The following is a 13,904-nucleotide window of genomic DNA, read 5'->3' on the forward strand; positions in this document are numbered from 1 at the left end:
GTTAAGCTAATTGCCTTTCTTTTCTTTACGACTCTTATATTTAAATAAAAATAGGTTACTTCGCTTTAACATTTTAAATTGAGTGCTAAGCCTTTCTTATTCTCATTTAGAATATCGTATAAAGAATTGAATCTCTTTGCCACGTACAAAAGCGATCAAATACAGTCACTTTTATAATAGCTTTTTTTTGTTTTCATTTTTTGTATTTATTAAAGCATACTTTTCTATTAACTTTCCTTCAGCATGCATTTACCTTACGTTTTTCCCATCTTTCATTCACACCTCAAGGCTTCCAAACAAAAGTTCACCTTCGACCTGAACGAATTTATATAAATAACCGGCACAGCAAATATGAACTGAAATCGAATTACCTTAACTCCGAACTGAAAACTTAAGCAAGTCGCACACAGGCATTCACCTTGATCCCCTTGGGACTTAACTGAAAATTGACTTAAAGCCATTCACTGACCACAGAACAATTTCCATGAATCCAATCCTCAAGCAAAAAAAAAAAAAAAAAACGACAACAATAACAATTTTTGTGAGTGCACAGCCTAAGCGTCTTATCTCTGGCCCAAACACAATATCCAACCAGCCAGGCGTGCAAACAATCTAGGCAAATGAAAGAGCGAGGGACGCAGCGCCGGGAAATGCGGAAAGGGGGAAGAAGGGGAGGAGAGTGGAAAGGGGGGAAAAGGGAGAAAAGGGGGCGGCATCGCAAACACACACGCATAAATCCAAACAAAGACCACATGCCTTATGGCCAGGGCCACCAGTTCTACTGCCTCCTCCGTCTCAGGCGGTACAAAAATAAATCATCCGAGGACATAAAACGAAGCCAGGCAAAAATTATAACTGTTGCTGCCACTGCCGCAAAAGTAAATAACAGTTAACAGCGGCAACATCTGTTGTGCGCCGCGGCAGAGGAAAATTCAACAGTTGTGCAGAAGCAGAGGAACGGGACAAAAGAGAGAGAGAGAGAGAGTCCTCTCGCTCTGCGCAGCTGCCACAACAACTGTTGGCCAACATTAGGCAGTCGAATGTTTTTGCCACTGTTAACAACTTCTGCTTGTTGCTGCCTCTGGCTTTTCTAGGAATGTTGTCTCCTGACGATCCGCTTAGAGTGTGTGTGTGTGTGTGTTTATAATGGGACATCTGAACTTTTTAGCCAAGTAGTTGACAGCCTTTTTTCCTTAGATTTATGTGATTGTATTCGGTAGTTTGTGTTCGCCGGGCTAACTTTCAGGGCTGCGGAGTTTGGTGTCAATGACGAGCCGAACAAATTCTTAATTGGCGACACACATCGCCTGGCTCTGAGTGGTTTCAATTTACTCTAAACGGTTTTATTTAATGGCGACACTCGAATAACAAGTCCCGGAGCAGTTGGGCAAACTCATCTTAATTTACCTTATCCTATATCAACTTCAGTTCTATGATTTTAAAATCAAAATTTTTAATAGTTTAAATCACCTAAACTTGGCTTTTATAGCTTTAGTGATTAAAGGAATTTGTGAGTTCCTTTGAATTTTAAACATTCCGAACTTATTGTATATGGGTTAAAATACATTTTTTAATGTCTTAACTTTATTGTTATTGTTTTTTAACAATATAACAACTTTAACAAAAATTAAATGCCTTGACTTCAATCAGAATACGAAAAACATAACATTCTATAGTGCTAGCAACAAGGCCATCGACTAGAAAAATAATTTATGTTGATAAACTGTATTGTTATGTTTCGGTAGGAGTCTTCCCAAAAAATGCAAATTGAATTCATTTTCAAAATGAGCTCTTTGAAGCTGTGATCCAATTCAGTTACATACAAATCCACACACCAACGAAATGACAAAAATAAATCTAGAATTCGCACGTGTCCATGGCGTATACGTGATAATCAAGGGCATTTCGCATACGCCACGTTGGCCAACACACAGCCAACGGATGCCCCAAATTCCAGGACCGCCAGCCATCGCATAAATACGTAATTATTAATAATTTCGCAGCACAATTACCCGGGCTCAAATCAAGAATGGAATAGCAAATGCAAATGGCCGGAGTTGCAACCGGACGGAAAGAGAAAGAGGGAGAAAGTGGAAAGCAGACCAAAAGCCGGAGCTGGCGAATACTTAAATTTAATCAACTTTCAGCTGCCCGATGGTGGAAACGCGATACTGAACACTGGATACTGGATACTGGATACTCCCGCCGATGCCCCAAACTCTCGGCCGGGGGCGTTCAATTATTGACGCCTTTTTTCGCTGTTGTCCTTCGCATATTTTTCGGTTTGCCAAGCGATGCAGCCCAAACATAACAAAACACACAGCAACGAAAAAAGCTGTTTGGCAAATAAAACATGCACATGGCTTAAAACACATGACACCGAAACGAGAGACGTCAGACAAACAAACCAAAAAAAAAAATAAGATGAAAAAAAGGACACGAAAATAAAGCTGAAAACAGCGTTTTACCCCCTTTCCTCTCACTTTTCACTGGCACGACCTTTGAAATTAGAGTTCTGAGATGTGTACGTAAAGTTGCTGAGTCCATGTGCCCGTAAGTGTGTGTGTGCTTGTGTGTGTGAGAGGACAAGAACAACACACATTCAAATGAGTCCTTGGCCGCAACGAGCTGCAGCAAAAAGACCCGCCGCCCCGTTGCATCAAGTGCAACTACCATGGCCCAGCAGCCATCAGCGTGTCAGATAATTAGTGAAAACTGTCTGTGAAGAAACGTCCGTCTGTCGCCAGGTCCGATTGTCCGACATCAGTATCGCATCCAACGTGTATATTCGGAAAGCGCCACAGACACATTTACATCTCCGACCCCTCCCCTCCCGCCCCGTTTCGTTCCGTTCAGTCCACGTGCATGTCCACGGCCCTGGCAATGGCAACAGCTGAAATTCAGAGCATCCGAACGCCAGGCGATGCCTGTGAAAGGAAAAACGAGGCACAACACCATGGGCGACGTGTGTCAGTCAGATGGTGGAAACTTGGCAGGTAAGGCGAATATCTCACAGCGGAATTTGGCATATTGTTTATTTTCTACACGCTGATCATGCCCTTGTGTTTGTCAATCCTAAGACTTCTTTTGAATTAGTTGTATTTAATTTTTACACAATTGTGTTCAGAACTTAAGCTAAAGGGAAAAGATCAGACAAAGTTTATCTAAAATGTAGGTACTGTTTTTTATTGAAATTTTGTTAACCCAAAAGCATAGTTTCAAAGTTCGGAATTTAAAATTTGTTTACGAACAATTCAAAATAAAACAAACAAACATTTAAATATTATACAACCAAGAAAAAAAAATAATGCCTTTATTGTACGTAATAAAATTTTATATGAAATGTAGACATTGAAAGAAAACTTTCCAGTTCGTTGACATTCGTTGTAATTAAAAATAATACTCCTTTCACTCAAACAATTTCTCTACTCTGAAACTAGAATAATAACAAAGCCTTGAGTTTCTTTACATAAGCCCCCTTGCAAGTCTATAAACATGTCCCTCACTTGATTCCCCCCTAAATGAAGTAATTAAAATGCAGAAAGATAAATAATTGGAGGAATGTTGCGCAATTTTTCCCAGCTTTGAGCCCATGGTGTAACTTTGCCTTTTGTGGAGCGCCTGAAATGCAGGTTGACAGTTTTATGACACACAGGCTCGTGTGCATGCACATGCGAGGCACTTTGGTATGTGTGCTGCTGCTGCAGTGGCTACTGTTGCAGGGAAACTGTGACAACTGTGGACACGGCCCCCTTCTCATCTGGCGCTGATGTGCTGCATCAGCTCAAGTTCACAAATTCCCCGAGCTGCTGCTGGGATCTCGGGTTTCCTGACCCGACCTTGAACCCCGGCCTCAACTCCAACGGGGCTCACATGACGTATGAGTAATTGTTTTCCCATCGGGGAACTCAGGCATCGGAATGCGCGTCGCGTCTTGTTTATTTTTCGAAGACAGGCCGGACCGCTCGTATTTATAGACCTTTCAAAAATACATCAGCCACATCAACTGGACTGCGATTCGGCCTCATTCCCCCCTCGATATCTCTCACAAATCAAACTATCAAATGGAGATTTTTGTTTTTCGGTGTCGGGGTTGATATAAACACCCGATTCGAACTAAATATTTACACGACGCTGGCTGTTTTCATTCGGTGTTTGTTCGCCGTCCCTCCTCCCTCATCCTTCTTCGACCGCATTTCCTTTGTGTTCCGCTCCGCTTTGCTCGACTCCGTCCGGTTTCAGTTCGATTGGTTTCGGTATTGTGCGTTTGGCATTTTTATGAATGGCCCGCGGCTCCGGACTCCCCAGCAAAATTCCATTGTCTAGCCGACAATAAGCGAACGGGGCCGGGGCGAAAGCAATTAAATATATACCTTTTACTTTTCCGGTTAATTTTTCTGTTTAATTTACCCGCTGTCGTACAAGATGTACGCAGCAAATACACCACGACTAAAAGGGAAATGGGCAAATATTGCGTATACGCATGAAAGCCTACACAATTGGAAGCCCAGTTGTGCTGCCCTTGCTCGATGAAACCGAAAGGTCGGCGAAGGAAAAGCAGAAAATAATGAAACTCGCATTCCATTAATTTCAACTGAAAGTCATGCGAACCTTCGATTGCCGTTGCCCTACACGGTTACTTAAGTCCATTTATTACACGATAAGGTTTCATAGGAATTCATTTAAATTTTAAATTGGGAAAATGATCTTTTTAGCCTTGGACTTTAGGTGGAATTTAATAAAAAAAAAAATTATTTTTATGTTAATAATACTTCAAAAGGATAAGAGTCCGTCTGCTGACCATCAACTTATTCCGTGTATAATCGATATATAATTATATCCGTAACATTACCGGTAATGTTTATTTGCAATTATAAGCAGACCTTGTTAGATGTTAGTGGATATGATTACTTGTACATGACTGAATGCAATGCCATTAACGAAAGTATGGAGGAAGGTCCAATAAACTGTAATGTATTCCCAGAACTAGGACACACCATTTGTCACAATGATTTATCTTTCTGTAAATGATCTGCAAATATCCCAAGAACTCTAATATAATCCTAGTCCATGCCCACAGCATTCAAGTTAACCCTGCCACTCGCGTTAAACCCGTATATATGGGGCAATCATTTTTATTGACTCTACGAGAGCAAGATACTTTCGGTTCGAGGAAAAAGTTGCGCTGCAGTATTTATATTGTTGTTTTAAAATTTCTGTTGCTGCTGTTTTTGTTGGTGGCGCTGCTTTAGCCGTTATTGTGCTGCTGTTGGTGTTGGTAATGGCGCCACATTTGTTCACGCTCCCAAACCGAACAGGAAGCAGGGGAAAAGCGGTGGGGCAGCACTCAAATGACAATCGATTTGCGAGCGCAAAGAGCGTAAATACAAATCAAATATGCATTACACAATTGGCCTGGCCAGGATTGGTTGTTGCGGCCGGATTGGTCGGACCTTGGCCCGTACTTCAAGTAGAGTCCGCTGAAAGTTCCCCTTTTTGCGCTCGTGTCCCAGAAAAGTTTGCCCGTTTGCCGTTGTTTTTCCTGGCATTTCCCCATGTTTTACTTGCGGGTAATGCCCAAACACTTGTAAATTTAATGGTCCCGGCTATGAAACAACATTTTCGACTTGGCCCCCGCGAACGGAAAAACAGAAGAATTAGGCGCTGGCAACATCTGCCATGGAAACTTTCTCACGCATTTTTAGTACTATTTAATTGCTGGCATTTAGCGGTCCTTGGATACGTGGGATGGCCAAGGGGTGGGAAGTGGGTGTGTGTGGGTGTGGGTGTGGGTGCTTTTCCTCCGCCAAGCTATTAATTAGAACGCTCACATACACACACACACTCTCACTGGGAAACTGGCAAAATTTATAGCTTTTTATCGCTGCAACAAGTTTATCTCGTCTTCCTGCTAACGAACGCTCATTACGACCCCGTCCGGGATAAATGGTTAAATGCTTGAATGGATGGATAGATGATGGCTGGCGCTTGCTTGCTTTGACTTCCCCCACGGCAGCCACCGATATCCTGCTGACTGTGCGCAAAATACTCAGAGATTCAAGCGAGTAAACAACATTTTTGTTGCCACGATTCAACGCGCTGCAAATAATCGTGAGGCTACCGAAAACAAGAAGCAATTGAGTAAATTGAGTTGGGGAAATCGACCTCCCTCGTAGGAAGACAACTGCATTGGCAGATGTAAATTGAAATTTTCGGAATTCGTTAAGTGGCAAGTTTTGATTCAGTTAAGGCACCGCGGGAAAATAGAATGGCCAATTCAGTTTTCCATGGACTGGAATCGGCTTTATTCTTTGTTATTTATGATGATTAATTACTCTATTTAATGACACTCAAATGCCAATCGGATATGAAATATTTATTTCTGATAGTCAGAGTGTTCCAGTAGAGTTATAATTGTCCATATTGAATATTCAATGCCATCAACAGGCATGACAAGTGGTTGTTAATTCAATTTCCAAAAACTGGCAGCCGAATTGTTAAAAGAAATTCACATTCAATTTCATAATTCACAAAAAAAAAAAAAAAGAAAATAATAAAATTAAAAAATTTTAAGTAACTCTTACCTTAAGAAAAATAAATAATCTGGTATCCAGTTAAATGTTATTTTTGCATGATATGTTTTACTTTTTCACAAAAAAAGACAAAATCCACATTCAGCTCTTTTTCAATGTAACCATCAATTGTGGTTAACATCACAAACATTGGATATTGCTGTTCTTAACTGAAAAATTGGTACAAAGAGTATTATTTAACCACAAAAATAAAATGGTCATTATTTAACAAAAAATAATGTATATTGGTTTGTTTAATTTAATTTTTTATTTTCCAACCTGATGAATTACACATTTGTCATTCAGAATTCCGATGGAATAAAGGAAGTTTCTGGCAATCAAGGCAGCAATCTCATATCGATTGGGATAGGGTGGGACCTGGCCACAAACCCACCAGTTGAAATCCAATTTTAGCATTTCGCTTTAGCCTCGCACTTGCTGTTAGCTTAAAGTGGCATTTATTAAGGCCAACACCCCATGAGCCACAAAAATACGAGAACTTGGTGTAAGGATAACTTGTGTGAATGCGACCTAAGCAGCATGCAGCTATATCTGTGTGCCATGTTTGCTTATATATTTATGTTTATGTGCGTCTTGGTGCAGGCCAAAATGAAAGCAGAAGGTAAAGGAGAAGTCGGCATCAGTTGCCCAACAAACCGAGCCATGGGGCGAAACAGCTTATCCTTGAGATATAAACTGACATTTAAGCAACTCGGGCGTATGCATAGCACTCACATAAGCACAAACACACACGCAGACACGTGCACAAAAGGCAAACACACACACACACACACACACACTGCCGTAACCTTGCAGCACGCGTTGCTACCAAAGGAATTCACCCGCCCTCATCCTGCCACGCCCCTCCTCATGCGACTTTTCAGTCAATTGCATTGATGGGAAAAAATGTGTTAGAGTAACAAAAGTGCGGGGGAAAAGGAATAGTTTATTTGGCACTTTAATCCTGAATTACGTGCCACAGATTAGCGCTCGGTGGCAAATCAACATCTGAATCCCCAGGTGGAAAAAGTTTGAGCAATTAAATTAAATTGCATTTATGCATGTTGCACGCCCCCACCGACACCCAGTGCCACAAAAACACAAAAACACACACACGCACCCACTCACCGACAGACAGAACACGTGTCGTATGAGCAATCCTTTTGTCTTTGCGTTGGCTTTGTTATTGTTGTTGCGCTGGCTGCTGTGCGTTTTTATTGAAATTAAATTGTTCGTGTTAAATTTCACCGCCACAAATTGTTGGCCTGCATGTGTCTGCGTGCTTGGGCGCGAAAGTGTGTGTGCATGTGAGTTCCTGCTGCCACGTTGCACGTTAGTCAATGTCATGTTGCGCCACACATTTCACACGGGGCAACAAAGAATCCCACAGCACAATAATGCCGTTTTTTTAAGACTGTTCGAGAATTGTTAATACGAAAAGATGAATTATTTCAAGGGATATAAATCGTTTAGTTTTTGTGGGACTGGCACAGAAATCTTCTACCTCTAAAAAATGAATAAAAACTTTTCTTATAAAAAATGTGTTTTCTTTTTTTAAATGCCTAGAAAAGCATACCCTTGGATAACTTATAAGGATACCTATTTACACCTATTTAAATCTCAAGGTTAATTAGATAAAGATTAATTTAAAAATATATTTCGACTTTAATATTTCTTTTTCAGTGTATGCCTGCTTTCGCCCAGTCTCATCCCTTCACTCTCTTTACCACTGCTATGTCAATTTGTGGTTTGTTGTTTCTGCGCCAAGCTGGGCTGCGAAATTGTTTGCCATACCATGCGGCGTATGAGCAACATTTGTGGGGCACTTGGCGAGGCAGTTGAACATACAAATATGCATATGCTGCAGGCACTTACAGGTGCTCGACAATTACCTTACAGGCCCGCGCGAGCAACAGTTGCATATCCCAGCTGTCTGAAATTCTGTGACTTGTCAAACACCTTAAAGAAACAAGGAGAGACCTCTTTTGCCCTCCTTTGTGAATCCTTAATGGCCAAATTCTGTCAGCTGACTTATTCGCCTTCACCGAGGTTTTGGTTGGCAGTCTGAGTGCTTAAGACAAACCCGCTGAAATTGGGTCAACCCAAACTAGTTCATTTTAATTTAAGCAGAGAAAACTAAATAGAGCCGGGCTTTCTTCTTAGAGATTACCAGTTAAGCCAAGAGAGAAAATGTTTGTTAAACTAAGATAACTTAAACCATTTATTAAACTTTTGCATTAATATGGATGTGCTGTTGAAGAAACTTTCGCTTCATTTAAACCATTTATTACTATTAGAAACTGCCTAGAAACTTTTTCAATTTAAAATAAGTTAAGCTGAACAAAAACTGTATTTGAGAATTTATTTTTAAGTTTTGGTAAACCGTTGTGTACCTTAACAAACTATCTTTGTTATATCAGGTTCAACTACTTGAATCAATGACAGCTATTAAAGATATTGAAGTTTATACACCAAAGAAACTTACTCGTTTTATTCCGTCTGTATTTGACTTAACCAACTGTAAATGCTGATGTTGATTTAGTTTAATTGGAATTTCCCCTATTCGGTTGTTCAAATATCGAGCGCAGCTTAAAGCGAAATTTAAATCGTGTTAGCTTGAGCATTCCAATATTATTCGTTGCGGTATTCTGTTTGAGTAAATGTTTGCTTAAATTGTGGCCAAAATGGTTTTTTCCTTTTTAGTCGAGCTGCAAGGGTTGGCTTCAAGGGTTTCGTTGCTGTCGCTGCCTTCCTTGTTAATGCTAATTGCATTTTGTCTGCCAACCTGCTCCGAGCAAATGGAATTACGGAAAATAGTTGCCGAAGACAAGAGACAGCCAGCTGGCAAGGCCAACCCGCAAAACCGCATTGAAACCACAGAATTGTTGCCTAATTCAATACGGCACAATTTGCTGCTCATTTCTGACTAGTAATTTTTTTTTAATTTTGCATCTAGCCGTGGGGAAAGATCAATAGAGGTCAGGCGATTTATTAGCCTGCCGCAATTTGCATTGAATATGCAATGATTTGCTCATGATTTATGGCCAGTATATCCTGCATAAGGTATCCACCGAGCTCATCAATTAGGCACGACAAGTGCGTATGTAAAATGTGAATCAAAATGTCAATGCCGATTTATTGTTCAAAAATCGGTCAGCTGGGGTATTTGCAAGGTTTGCTTGCTTAATGCGGCCCAAAGGCTTGAAAGCATTTAATATACGACTCCGCGACATACCATATATTGATGATTAAGGAGTTCGTACGCCGTTGTTCCTGCGAAAAAGAAGTTTGGCCAATACGCGAAAGCCATATACTGATTTAGATGTATTATTTATACCGCCAACACAGCAGCGTGTTACCAAGTACATGCGTCATATACATTTCTATATATGTATTTTCCGCCAGCCTGGGCCAACATCTGCCGTATTCTCATACAGAGCCGGGCCGAAAAAATAATATTGAGGCAGTGCTCGGTCAGGCGCAGAAACACACACACAATCGCCCGAATATGCGCATATAAATATTACGTTTTTTGTTGGGTGCACAGGAAGCCTATGCACAGATTTGCGAAAGAAAGTTTCAAATGAGTTTCCATTGAAACGCCCTAATGCCAAATTAAGGCAAAAATCCAGCATCGGGTTTATATGGCAGAAAATGAGACGTCAGACATGTCACATGCACACACATCAGGCACACATCACGCACACACACACACACACACACTCAGTGAAAAGGAAAAATTCAACAGGACCAACAAAAAATGGCTAACGGAAAGAACAGAGAGCAGCTTATAATGAACGAGCCAAAAGCTTAGGCATCATCGCTAAGAGTTTCAAGTTTTTTGTCATATTGCCCAAACGACATGTTGGCTTCCAATCACTTTCTAGATATTTCCAAGAGATTGATGTTCGCAAGCCGAGGCAAAAAACCAATGAAACTGAAAAGGCTCAAGCCCAAGAATTTGTTAAATTGCTTCTCACAGATTCGGCGATTGTTCGAATAATCTTCACTCTAGCATCTGGCGCTAAAAGTTTTAATGATGTGTCAGCATCAGATAACGATATTTTGTGACAAAGTTTGGATGGGTTGGTCAGCTTTGATGAACTGCCGCCCTCTTAACTCGCTTAAGTTGGCCCAATAACCGAATTAAAAATGCGTGAAATGCCTCCCACAAAGGGAAAAATAAATTTACCATTTCCTGGAGCCATTATTTGATTTTATCCCTCTAATTCCTTTTAAGCTGCATTTTTTTCGTACTTATATACTTTATCTTTGAATGGCCAGGGGACAAAATTGAGGCCGAAATCGAGGATAAATTGGTCGAATGGGAATCGATGGGTAAATATGTTTCTTTGGCCTCATTCTTTTCTCTGGCTCTCTACCTCTTATTTTGTGTTTCCCTCTCTTGTATAAACACCTTAATCAAATTTCACTTCAAAGACTAACAATTTCTGCTGTTTGTGCTGCTTACAAAACTCTGTTTATATATGCCTCGTATATAAATGTACGCACACATGGCTTTGTTTATAGTTTCGGGCTGTTGTCTGACAATTAATTGTGCATTCATTTTAATTAGGATCCATATCCCGGGCAAAGATAAATGGCTAATTGCGTGGAAGGGTTAACGTGCCAGGCAAGGAATTTTTCAATTAGCAAATGACTCTGGCATCGATTCTCGTCACTTTGCGACATCTAAATGAACTTAGCAGGCTTGCCCAGTTTATGATTTATCCTTATCTGCGGCATACTTCGGGGCGCCCCTCACGCACACACACAGCCACTCGTACTACACTAACGAGACTAGCTGGGCAGCGGCAACAGCTTCAACTTGTTGACGTTGGCTCCCAGCACCACGGCAAGTGGTGGGCGTAAAGGACGAAAAAATAAAATCTCCAGGCATGGGGAGCCAGCAAATTGTTGAATGTACATGTTCATTCGAGCCTGTGTGGGCGAATTTATATTACAGTACAGCATCCCTAATGGAAGCCAATTTCTGTTTCCGAAAATATAGTTTTTGAATTACAGATTATAAGATTTTTAGATACTCTTGACCTTGAGGCATTTATCTTTTGAAACTAACAAGTGAAAAGCTATCAGCAAAGCAGTTTCTTCCGATAAAAGTATAATTTTTAGCAAAATATGTAATTTTCAAAACCAATTTTTGTTGTTAAACAATTTTTTATATGCTCATACACTACTTCAGAAGATTTAGTGTACCAACATTTCGTAAATAAGTAAAATTCTAAAAAGTAATTTAAAGTTTTTATTTTATTATCTAGATGAACCGAACTTAGAACCAGAATAAGTCAAATTTGTAGGCATACTTTAATATAACCCTAATTTGTTATACGACCGTTAGGAGTTCGAGTTGCAAAAGTTATCCTGTATTTTTTTTCTCATTCGCTCTACATACAAGCACCAACACAGGCACGCGGGCCACACGAACGTGGAGATTCGAGTGTTGGACTAACTGTTTTGCGGCATGCCAGGCCCCAAAAGAGAGAAAGGGACGCAGAAAGGGGAGCGGGGCGAGAGGCAGAAGGGGCGCAGTGAAGAGTGAGATGTAGGGATCGAAACGAGAGGAGAGGAAACGAGAAAGAAAGAAAGAATTCCGGAACGAAACAGGCCTGGTCCTGCTGAAACGTTAAAGAGCAAATAAATGTCTCGCAGCAAACAAACGAAAAAGTTAAGGCTGTCCAAAAGAAAAAGAGGCGGAAGAGGGAGACGGAAGAAAGTGGAGAAAGAAGAGAGCGAAAAGGAGCCGCAGAACTCCACACGCACACAAGGATGCTGCTCGAAACACGCTTGCTTATTACCGTTACATTCAGGGACTACTCCAAGGAAAGAAAGCGAACGAGAAAGAGACGGGAAGGGGCTCCTTTTTACAGCTCTTGCCAAATTTTATGTTGTTAATTTCGGTTTTATCCTAAATTTGATTGTTTTTATTTAATTTCTGCCTGTTTTCTTTTCTTCTTTTTTTGATGGCCCCTCACCTTGCTGTTGTTTTATTTAACACTTTTGCATTATTTTTTTCTGTTTCTGTGTGGCTATTTATGTATAACTTTGTTATTTTTTTTTTGTCGAACCCACGTTGTTATTTTTTTATTTATTTTTTAGCTCGGCAGGCTGTTGAATCTTTTATGAGCTCACCAACACAAACACACACTCACACCAACGCGGTTGTCTTTTTTTCACGATGGATATTTCTCTTATTTCTGTAGTAGCGCCCGGAAAATCCTCCGCTGACCGACCGCCGTGTGGAAATCTCGCCCAACACTGAATTACCCTTGGCATCGGTTCTGCTCTCTGCCTGCGTCGCGGCCGACGTCGACGCCGCTGCCAAAGCTAACAGCGGTATGTTAAGCTAACACTATAGGTCAGTGCTAATAACAGAGACACCTGCAACTCAGTTGGCCAATCTGGCTAGCCTTATAGTCTGTTATTTATACGCTGTTGCATATTTGAAGCATCTGTTTTCTATCACAACTTTGTTGTTACTCTACGCATGTGTGTGGGTGGGTATGGGTGGCTAGGCTGAGTGTGTGGATGGCTGGGCGTACAATGTTTACGACGAATGCTGCTAAGTAGTCTGTAGTTTTTCTGCGTACACATTGAGAAAATATTAACAGAAAAGTGATTTTAATAGTACAATGAAATGAAAAACAATACAGAACTTAACTTCGAGGTCACATTTAGTAACACTTCTCATCAACCAACATGGCGGATACGTAATGTGTCAAAACATAATGTTTCTGGCTAATTATAGTAAGTTAAATGAGTTTTAATTTTAAAACTCCATTATTTTAAAAGTTTAGGGAGCCAATTTTATAAACTTGAATTTAATTCTATAAAGACTTATTGCAATTCCCTTTATTTTGATATTTTCTCCCTGTGTTTAGCGTGTTTTGTTTGTTGAGAGCACATTTTATGGTTCTGCTTCCGCTGCCCAAGCGGAAAACTCTTACTTTACGCTAAGGCTTTCGGTCTGTTATTATAGCCAACACTCTTCCTCAAGCACTTCTGGTCTCCTGATTTTATGCGTTTACTTTAAAGCTGGAACTATGGGGAAATTTGATATCACACACAGAAACAAACACATGTTGCCGAAAAAATGGGGCTCAAAAAAATGGAGGCCTACCAAAGATGGCCGCCCCGCGCAGCCTCCAAAAAGCTTTTGTTGTTGGTTGTGCAGTGAGTGCGTAAAAACATATATACACATAAGTTGGCTAATGGCGGGCCAAAAGTAACCTGGGAACACATTTACATTTTACCCAAACACTTTGGCATTTGCTGTTTTCTGTGGAGAGCACGCGCCATTTAATTTGGCATATT

General features: G+C 40.6%; 1 protein-coding gene across 1 annotated transcript in view; it reads right to left on the reverse strand.

The window, feature by feature from the left end:
* Window positions 1-12,604, reverse strand: part of LOC108090254 (pneumococcal serine-rich repeat protein) — a 76,632-nt gene extending 64,028 nt beyond the window's left edge. The window contains 1 exon segment of the mRNA XM_043208019.1: window positions 12,566-12,604. The gene's annotated coding sequence lies outside the window, so the exon portion shown is untranslated.
* Between the last annotated feature and the right edge of the window lie 1,300 nt (window positions 12,605-13,904).

Source organism: Drosophila ficusphila, unplaced genomic scaffold (assembly GCF_018152265.1).
Source record: "Drosophila ficusphila isolate 14025-0441.05 unplaced genomic scaffold, ASM1815226v1 contig_414, whole genome shotgun sequence".
NCBI classification, from domain to species: domain Eukaryota; kingdom Metazoa; phylum Arthropoda; class Insecta; order Diptera; family Drosophilidae; genus Drosophila; species Drosophila ficusphila.